An 11,086-nucleotide genomic window follows, 5' to 3' on the forward strand; every position below is an offset into this window, starting at 1 on the left:
AATCAGGGGCTAGGTCTAAATGCGGCTATAGTTCATTATCGAACCTTACGTTCTAATTTTGTTATCTCTCTATCCTCCACAGGTGAAATGATTACAAAAGAGTCTTAGAACCAAACTCAAAACGCGGAACAAATCAGATAACTATTTTAATATAAAAATGGGGGTTATATGGGGACTACCCCAAATAGGGGGCGAATATTAATAATTTTTGGTAGGGAGATTTGTTACCATATACGACTACAAAATACCAGATTGCAGCAAATTCGGTTGAAAAACGCGCTCAAGAACCCCAAAATACCGAACATTGGGGGTACCCTTATCCTATCCGGACCTATATTCATAATATGTTGTGGGGAGATTTGGAACCTATTATTAACCCAATGTAACAAATTTCAGCGTATTCGGTTGAAAAACGCGCTCAAGAACCCCAAAATACCGAAAATTGGGGGGTAACCGTATATGGGGGCTAACCGAAAAAATGGCCCTATGTTCATAATATTTTGTGGAGAGATTTGGTACCTATTAAGAACTCTAAATACTAAATTACAGCCAATTCGGTGGAACAATACGATCGAAACCCCCAAAATACTTAAAATTAGGAGATACCGTTATATGGGGGCTACCAGAAAAAGTGGACCTTTATTTATAATTTTTTGTAGGGACATTTAGTACCCAATAAGAGCCCCATGTACCAAATTTCAGCGTATTCGGTTGAAAAAACGTGCCCAAGAACCCCAAAATAGCGAAAATTGGGGGTATTGTTATATGGGAGCTATGCCTAAACGTGGACCGATATATCCCATCTTCGAACTTGACCTGCCTGCTGACAAAAGACAACCCTATGCAAAATTTCAGCACCCTATCTCAATTCCTTCAGAAGATAGCGTGATTACAACAGACGGACGGACAGACGGACGGACAGACGGACGGACATGGCTAGAACGTCTTAGAATTTTACCCTGATCATGAATATATATACTTTATAGGGTCGGAAATGAATATTTCGATGAGTTACAAACGGAATGACAAAATAAATATACCGTCCACACTATGGTGGTGGGTATAAAAATATTCTTTAGGAGCGTATGAATGGTTTGGATTTTGTAAAACATACAGGGTGAGATAAAAAAACTGCAACAAAGTCAAGCGCCATAAATTTTACACTTTTTTTTATTTTTATTGACTGAAAGCAAAAAATATCGGAAATATCATCAAATTTTAGAATATGTTAAGATTTGTTCGAATTGGTCAGCATTGGCACGATTTATGGCCTTCAAACGGCCAATGAAACCGTTACACGCTGCCCGAATGTTGCTCTGTGGTATTTTGGCCCATTCCCGCGAAGCGCTTGCTTGAGGTGATCGAAACTTTGGTATTTTTTAGGGCCAACCTTGCTTTCCCAAAATACTCCAGACACAATAGTCCAACGGATTGGTATCAGGAGATGTTGGTGGCCATTGTGCGCTGGAAATGAAGCGAGAAACCTCATTTTGTAACCATTCTTGGATGGCGCATCCACCATAGCACTCAAGATGATCCTGTAGGAATGTCCAAGGTCTGCGGCCAAAATGTTTGCGTGCCCAAGGCTTTAATACACCCACCAGAATATTTTCGCGGTAATATTCAGCATTCTGATTCTGATGATATTCGATTAATACGAGCGAAGAGTTACCATCGGCTGTTATGGCGGCCCACATCATCACCATGGCCGGCGCTTGAGTTTTGGTGGCCAACCGAAGGTTCACATTTTCAGCTGACGTCTTTGGCAAGTAAACACGACCATTTTGTTTGTTTGTTTAAAAACTGCTGGACAACGAATGTTTTCTCATCGAAGAAAACCAAATTCGGCAGTTCACCACTTTCGGCCATGCTCTTTAGCTCTTTATACCCTACACAACTATGTTGTCAGGGTATTTTAGCTTTGTGCAGCCCCAAAAGTTTGTAACGCCGCGAAATATTGGTCCTAGACCCACCTTTAAGTATACCGATCGTCATATCTCGACTAGCTGAGTTGATCTAGAAATGTGTGTCCGTCCGTCCGTCTGTCCATTATAATTTGTAAACACGATACAGGCCACAGTTATAGACCAATCTTCACGATGGACCAAATACTAAATTTTTGTCGGTTTTTCTGGTCGCTCCATAGGCCGCAATAATGGCCTGAACTTCGTGAAATTTTGCATGGAGAAGGGGATCGGGTCAAATAATAAGCATGATTGATAAAGATTGGTCAATATATAGCGGGTCAAATGGACCCTGACTTTTGTGTGAAAAATGACAAAATTTGTATTCTATAGCATATATATCTACCACTGAAGGATATAGACCCGAGAAATTGAAAGTATATCCAAGAGGAGTGGTTGACCTTTAAATTAAGACCAATTATATTGTTGTATGTGCTCGGATGTGATATCTCCGTATTCGTATTACAGGTATCTCCGTATTCGTATATTATATTGTAACCCATTATCACTCTATAGAGCGGAACTATAGCGCTGATCGCTTTGAAGTGTTCCATGAGGTTCAAGGTATGGTCAAGGACAACGCCTATATTTTTCGGTGATGATCAGATAATAATTTTGGAATGAAGTGGACCGAAAACTTAATTTTTTGTGCTATTTTCGAGTCGATCTATAGACCACAAATGAACATCACAACACAACCCACGGTGAAGGGAATCTGGACAATAGCTGTACTGCATACCCGTAATATTCGGAAAATATGTCAGTGTGAGGAAGAGGTGCTGTTTACCTCTAAGCGGGCAAGAGGGTGCAAATATCACAAAATATTGCCCAGGCTCGGAATAAACATCCGCACAAAATTTGAGTTCCGTGGTAGTTGTGTAGGGTATCGTATGGTCGGCCCCGTCCGACTATACTGCTCCGCTCACTGGTTTCAGTCTAAGTTGGTTTGCATTTTTTTCATCTCACCCTGCATGTTTCCATGGGGGTGATAGATACCAAAAAATGGCTGTGATTGGCTTTAACATGGCGAAGTCTAGGCTTTTCTTGGTCCCTCCGATATTATTGCCTTACAGGAAATGCGATAGAGAGGGACAGGCGTAAGTAAATGAGAAAATTACGCACTGTATTATAGCTGCCATGAAACGAGAGATGCATTTGACTGCGGATTTATGTTTCACACGAGAATAAAAGACCTCGTCTCCAGATTCACTCCAGTAAATGAGCGATAATGGTATAGAAGCACAATGACAAAAAATTGCCCACTCCCTACAAACTGCAGCAAAAGCAATACTTGGGTACCAAAAACCACAACCAAGAAACCCATGGTACGATCAGGAGTGTCGTAATGCTACTGATATGAAAAACGCAGCATATAGGGCAACCCTGCGGACAGTAGCGACACGAAATGCGATAGAGAACTATCGGGAGAAAGGGAGAGAGGAGAAACGTGTTTTTATAAAAAAGAAGAAAGCGTGAGCAAATCAAATGTACAGGGTTCAGAATGAAGTCCGGAAATTTTACCAACGAGTAAAACACCAAACTGAAGGCTTTGATGCAGGCACATCCTCCTGTAGAGATGAAGAAAGAAACCTGGTGACAGATACAGACAGCGTGCTGAGGATCTGGAAGGAAAATTTTGAAAACATTCTAGTATGAAATATTGGCGGTGAAGAGGATACCCCAGAACCAATAATAGATGACGGTATAGAGTGTAAACCACCTAGCCAAGATTAGGTCAGAATAGCAATAAATCGGCTGAAGAATAATAAAGCAGCAGAAGCCGATGGGTTACAAGCCGAACTATTCAAGACTGTTGGTCAGATGCTGGTAAGGAGCATGCACCAGTTGATTAGTACAATTTGGCTAGATTGCCAAAAGATTGGAACCTCAGCATCCTGTGTCCCGTGCACAAAAAAGGAGACAATACGATATGTGCCAAATATAGAGGAATTAGCCTTCTTCCCATCGCATATAAAGTGTTATCCAGTGCTGGGCTGTGTGATCGACTGAAGCCAATGGTCAATGACATTATTGGACCATGCCAATGCGGCATCAGACCTGGCAAATCCACCATTGACCAGATTTTTACTCTGACCAGATAATCCTTGAAAACCCTTACGAAAAACACACATTCCACCTATTGGTCGACTATAAAGCCGCATTCGACAGCCCTATCCGTTCAGAGGTGTTCAAAGCCATGTCTACGTTCGGCATTTCTGCAAAATTAATACGGCTTTACAGGATAACTTTAAGTGGCACAAGATCAGCAATTATAGTCGGAAAGGACCTCTCGGAACCCTTTAACACCGAACGATCAAACAAGGTGACAGTTTGTCGTGTGACCTTTTTAACATCCTGTTGGAAAGGGTCATACGAGAGGCAGAAGTGAACAGAAATGACATTCTGTACAACAAACAACACCAGTTACTTGCCTACGCCGATGACATCGATGGCCCATGACATCGATATAATGGGCCGAAAACTGAGAGCGGTAACAGCCACCTTTGAACAAATTGAGGAGGAGTCTGCCAAAGTGGGTCTGGCAGTAAACGGCGAGAAGACCAAGCTGATGGTATCAACGCACAAGACGTCCAGTAGACTCGGACCAACTGTGGAACTTGAGAACTACAGCTTCGAGGTAGTCAAAGATTTGATATACCTTGGTACCGCCATAAACAAAACGAATGACATCAGTTTTGAAATTCGGAGAAGGATAGTGATGGCCAACAGATGCTACTGTGGTCTAAGTAAGCAGTTTAGAAACAAGGCCACCTCCCGCCAGACCAAACTCACACTCTACAAGACGCTGTTACTACCCGTGCTGTTATATGGATCTGAAGCATGGGTACTTGAGCAAGCAGATGAGGCAGCTTTTGGGGTGTTTGAAAGAAAAATTCTCCGAAAGATCTACCGGCCGATCTGCGTAGACGGTGAATATGGACGTCGAATGAACCTCGAGCTTTACAATTTATATGCGGACATCGACATAGTCAGTCGTACTGAGCTACAGCGACTACGATGGCAAGGCCATGTTGTATGAATGAATGAGAATGTCCCAAACCAAAAGGCATATAAAAGCGAGCCTACTGATGGTTCCCGTAGAAGGGGGAAGGCCACGAATCGGATGGAAACACCAGGTAGAAAACAACATCTTGGAACGTGGTCTTCCAAATTGGAGGAGATGCGCAAGACCGACGCGCTTGGAAATCTTTTTTAAGCTCGGCATTTGGAACAACCGTTTTGTTACAAGCCAGCTAAGTAAGTAAGCCACGTACCAAGTTACAGATATTATCTCTACCGACTTCATTCAAATATAATGTTTAGTACTTTGTAGTACCCCTTAGTACTAAATTCAATTTTCACACATACAATTTCGCTTATCGTGGGCAAAGCTGTATGCCAAATTTCAGAATTCTACATCTTACCGTTCCCGCGTAATACTGTTTTAGTACCTTTTAGTACGAATTTCCAAAAATCCCGCCCTATCACATGCCTCCCCAACAAACCCAACCTACATGCCAAATTTCAAGTTTCTAGCTTTAGCCGTTTCGTCTGGGCGTTGATGATCAGTCAGTCACTTATAACGCAACTCTTTTATATATATATATATATATATATATATGGAAGATAACTGCCTCGTACTTACGAAATTTGACCTCGTAACCCTTAACTGTTATTTTCGACACTGACAGCAAATTCTAGTTCTCAAGTCTGGTACATAAAGAACATCTTCTAATTTCACATTTGTTTCAGAAGCCCCATGTTTCACCGAGATTTTAACACTTCCGATTCCACAAATGTTTGTACACTTCTTGTTTGCCCAGTTCAGTCTGAGTCCGATCCATTACTGATATATTCATAAAAATCTCCTTATCCGTACTCATATGCGACATCCAACCACTGTCCAAACACAATTTGGATTTATCTTCTGGAGACAAATAATTTGCTTCTTATGTCATTAATGTCAATTCTGATTTTTCGATTTCCTTCCAATTCTTGGGAATTACGAGTATTTTCATTCTTTCTAGTTCTACAATTTCTTTGTGAAATTATCGATTTGAGTAGTAAAGTCGGACTGGGCCGACTATATGATACCCTTCACCACTTTGGGTATATTTCACATATGTATCCTTACAATTGTATGTCAATATTCCCTCGAAGTAAAATACTCATGTCTTTCCGCAACCTATGCTAAATTTAATTTCATTCGGGCAGATTTAGAGTCGTCTGCGTACCATGGTTCAAATTTATGGAAACGATTTATAGCAAAATTGATACACGCTATTCGGTATGCCGCATTGTCAAAAATTTGATTTCTATCAGACAACCGTTCGAAATACATATGGGAGCTATGGCTGCATCTGTACTAATTAAAAACAAAAACCAGTAAGGAAAGTAGTAAAGTCGGACGGGGCCGACTATATGATACCCTTCACCACTATGGATATATTAAACAGGACTATTAACATGAAATTGGATGAAATAAAATATGTGATATTTATCTAAATGTGAATCTACCTATATATCCATAAGTTATATAAATCGACTTCAATCAAATATAAATAGGTTATCTGTTGGGCTATGTCTGTACTTCTAGAAAACGCAACTACGTAATTCTATGCTCAATTTTGTACGTTGTGCAAAATTTGATGTCAACCTGACTAGCATGAAGAGTTTGATGTCCAATTTACTTAAAATCGGGCGAAAATATATATGGAAGCTCTATCCAAATATATCGAAGGATATATAGGGACTTTGGTGCACCATTTACATGAAATCGGACGAAACTATATCTGAATCTGGGCCGATTTTCTCGAAACTGGGCAGACATCATTCTAGGCTCAATTCAGTACGTTATGCCAAATTTCCTGCAAATCGAAAGATATATAGGGACTTTGGGGCACCATTAACATGAAATCGGACGAAACTATATATGGGAGCTATATCTAAATCTGGACCGATTTTCGCGAAACTGGGCAGACATCATTCTAGCCTCAATTCAGTACGTTATGCCAAATTTCATGCAAATCGAAAGATATATAAGGACTTTGGTACACCATTTACCTTAAATCGGAGGAAGATATATACGGGAGCTATATCTAAATCTGAACCGATTTTCACGAAACTTTGCACACATCATTCTAGACTTAATTCAGTGCGCTATGCCAAATTTCGTGCAAATCGAAAGATATATAGGGACTTTGGTACGCCATTTACCAAAAATCGGCCGAAACTATATATGGGAGCTATATCTAAATCTGAACCGATTTTCACGAAACTTGGCACACATCTTTCGTGGCTCAATTCAGTACGCTATGCCAAATTTCGTGCAAATCGAAAGATTTTCAGGGTCTAAAGTCCGTAAATCGGGCGAAACTATATATGGGAGCTATATATAAATCTGAACCGATTTTCACGAAACTTGGCACACATCTTTCGTGGCTCAATTCAGTACGCTATGCCAAATTTCGTGCAAATCGGAAGATTTTCAGGGTCTAAAGTCCGTAAATCGGGCAAAAATATATATGAGAGCTATATCTAAATCTGAACCGATTTTTCCCAATTTCAATAGGGTTCGTCCTTGGGCCAAACTAATGAGCTGTGCCAAATTTCATCCAAATCGGATCATAAATGCGACCTGTACTTTGTTTACAATTTAACATGGACAGACGGACAGACGGACGGACAGGCATAAATCGACTCAGAAAGTGATTCTATGCATATTCTCAAAAGGAACCATGGGTCTATCTCGATTCCTTTTGCCTATTGCAGACATATGCACAAAGACATAATACCCTGTACACACACTGTGGGTGAAGGGTATAGAAATCGTTTAGATGTTCTCGTACATTATCGCCGTCACGCATTCTTGACAATGCGACTCTTTTCAACAATGTTGCCTTCTTCGCCGGCCCTTTCGATTGATACGTTGATTGCAATCTCAACCAGATTTCTCTTGCGCTTTTTCAATTTTCCAACATATTTGCTCCGTTCGTTTATAATTATAAAATCCTTACTTTCGCAAATCGCAGCTTATTTAATTTCCAGTCGTTTCTGGGCCCATAACCTATTAAAACATGGGTATTATTGAATACAGGTTTTATTAATTAGTAATTGAAAAATTGAATTAAAATTTACAGACTGAACCATTTATTTCTATGACATACAATGCATACAAATGCATAATTTTTTACAAAATCCACGCCTTATGGTAGACCCTTAAAAAAATATATATTGTTTTTTTTTTAAACCACACCTTATGGTAAACCCTTAAAAATAATCTTTAAAAAAATCCACATGGGGGCGTATACGTTGTGACACTAATCATACGCAGTATGGTTTATTTTTATAAAACCCTCGCTTTGTTGTGGGCTTTATTATTATTATTATTATTTTCAATTTAAAATCTGTTAGATTCGCTATTTAAAACTCGAACAAATTATTCGTAATTTTTGTTTAATTAATTCATCGTTAGGTCTGAGACAAATATGCCATAGCTATGCAAGAAATGGTGTCCATTTTTTTTTTAGCTATGGCTATGTGTAACAAATTTTAAGAAAAAAACGTAATTTTTATTTTTATAAATAGCAGCAAAACATTGACAGTTTATGTATTTAGTCATTATGAAGTCAATATTCAGGTATATATTTATAATACCCATAATTTGTATTGCCAAGATGTCACCACATGGGGTAGGTTTTAATAGTGAGTACTGATATGAAATTTTAATAAACAAATATTTTTTTTTTAATTTTTTTCTGAACAGCGAGGCACTTGTGATAACTGTTGCCGATATGTGTGTTAAAATATATAGTCAAGATTTTTTGCAATAAATTTAAAATTCTACCAAAAATATTTGTTTTTTTTTAATCCACGTCTTGTTTGGGACTCCCAAAAAATATTTTTTTAAAATTCGAGTCTTGTGTGGAACTCTCAAAAAATTTTTTAAGGCCAAGCCTAGTTTGGTACCTTCAAAATGTCGTTTAATAAATCCTTCCCTCATGTCCTTGTTTAAAAATAAATATTTGAAAACGACATGATTTTTTTAAATCATGTCCAGGAGGCCTATAAAATAAACACGAAGGTGGCGTATACGTTGTGACACCAATGATACGCACTTTGGTACCATATCATATTCCTATTTTAGGGGGTAGGTTCCAGACTTTGGCACCTAAAAACCATATTAATTTTATTGAGATGAGATGGTACACTCAAAAAACTTTTAACCTGGGACTCCAAAAAACAACAACAACCAAGATTGTTGCTCTCAAAAATATTTTTTTTAAAGAGAAGCCTTATGTGGTAGCCTAAATTTAGGCTACCGTGTAAAGTTATCCTACATAACCGTATTAATTTTGCAGGAATGCCAAACGCAGACATGGCTTTATACACCTATGAACGGATAGGGCTGTCGAATGCATCTTTATAGTCGACGAATAGGTGGAATGTGTCGATGTGTTTTTCGTGGGTTTTTTCAAGGATTTGGCGTAGAGTGAAAATCTGGTAAATGGTGGATTTGCCAGGTCTGAAGCCGCATTGGTATGGTCCATTAATGTCATTGACCATTGCCTTCTGTCGTTCACACAGTACGCTGGATAGTACTATATATGCGATGCGAAGAAGACTTATTCCTCTATAGTGGGCACATATTGTCTTGTCTCCTTTTCTGTGCACGAGACATAGGATGCTGACGTTCCAATCATTGGGCATGCATTCCTCTAGCCAAATTGTACTAATCAGCTGGTGCATGCTCTTTACCAGCATCTGACCACCAGTCTTAAGTAGTTCGGCTGGTAACCCATCGGCACCTGCTGCTTTATTCTTATTCAGCCGATTGATTGCTATTCTGACCTCATCTTGGCTAGGTGGTTTACACTCTATACCGTCATCTATTATTTGTTCTGGGGTATCCTCTTCACCGCTACTATTTGATACCAGAAGTTTTTCAAAATGCTCCTTCCAGATCCTCAGTACGCTATCTGTATCAGTCACTAGTGTTCCTTCTTCATCTCTACAGGAGGATGTGCCTGCACCAAAGCCTTCGGTTTGGTGTTTTACTCGTTGGTAAAATTTCTGGACTTCATTCTGACTCCTGTGCATCTCGATTTGCTCACGCTCACGTTTTTCTTGTTCTTTCTTAATTTTTCTGAAAATACGTTTCTCCTCTCTCCTTTTCTCCCTATAGTTCTCCATCGCATTACGTGCTGCTATTGTCCGGAGGGTTGCCCTATACGCTGCGTTTTTCATATCAGTAGAATTATGATACTCCTGATCGTACCATGGGTTTCTTGGTGGTGGTTTTTGGTACCCAAGTGTTGCTTTTGCTGCAGTTTGTAGGGAATGGGCAATTCTTTGCCATTGTGCTTCTATATTGTTATCGGGACAAGGGGTGTTTTCGTCAAGCAGTTGGGTAGGTTGAGCGGAGTAGGCTTCTGCTATCTGTTGTGTTTGCAGCTTTTCGACGTCAAATTTCCGTGTTTCATTAGATCGCACCTTTGCTGCATTAAGACGGTTGCGTACCTTGGCTGCCCCAAGGTAATGGTCCGAATCGATATTCGCTCCCCGGATCGATCGATCGATCTAATACACTGGATGAATGCCTTCCGTCTATCACAACATGATCAATTTGATTTCTCTTTGCTCGATCGGGAGAAATCCAATTGGCCTTGTGTATGTCGAGATGCTTGAGTCTGGTGCTGCTAACTACCATATTTTTTGCTGCCGCGAAGTCAATCAACCTCATGCCGTTGTCTGATGTTTCTTCATGGAGGCTGAATTTTCCGAGGGTGGGGCCACAGATATTTTCCCTTCCGATTTTTGCATAAAAATCTCTTGGAAAAAATTTAATGTCATGGCCAGGGTAGCGATTATATGCTATCTCTATGCGCTCGTAAAATATGTCTTTGGTCTGTTCATCTTTATCATCGGTCGGAGCATGGGCGCAAATTAAACTGATGTAGAAGGACTTCGCTTTTATGCGAATTATAGCAATTCGCTCATCTACTGGAGTGAATCTGGGGACGAGGTCTTTTATTCTCCTGTTAACCATAAATCCGCAGCCAAATTCATGTCTCGTTTCATGGCAGCTATAATACAGGTCGTAATCTTCTGATTTACTTACG

At 39.7% G+C, this 11,086-nt stretch overlaps 1 long non-coding RNA gene across 1 annotated transcript; it reads left to right on the forward strand.

The window, feature by feature from the left end:
- The first annotated feature begins 1,111 nt into the window (after window positions 1–1,111).
- On the forward strand, window positions 1,112–1,774 carry LOC133330575 (uncharacterized). The gene is made up of 2 exons (XR_009754354.1): window positions 1,112–1,492; window positions 1,545–1,774. It is a non-coding gene; the product is annotated as an uncharacterized LOC133330575 (long non-coding RNA).
- Window positions 1,775–11,086: the final 9,312 nt, after the last annotated feature.

This window comes from Musca vetustissima, unplaced genomic scaffold (assembly GCF_032173495.1).
Source record: "Musca vetustissima isolate MV318-11 ecotype Yass unplaced genomic scaffold, APGP_CSIRO_Mvet_v1 utg153654, whole genome shotgun sequence".
Lineage (NCBI taxonomy): Eukaryota > Metazoa > Arthropoda > Insecta > Diptera > Muscidae > Musca > Musca vetustissima.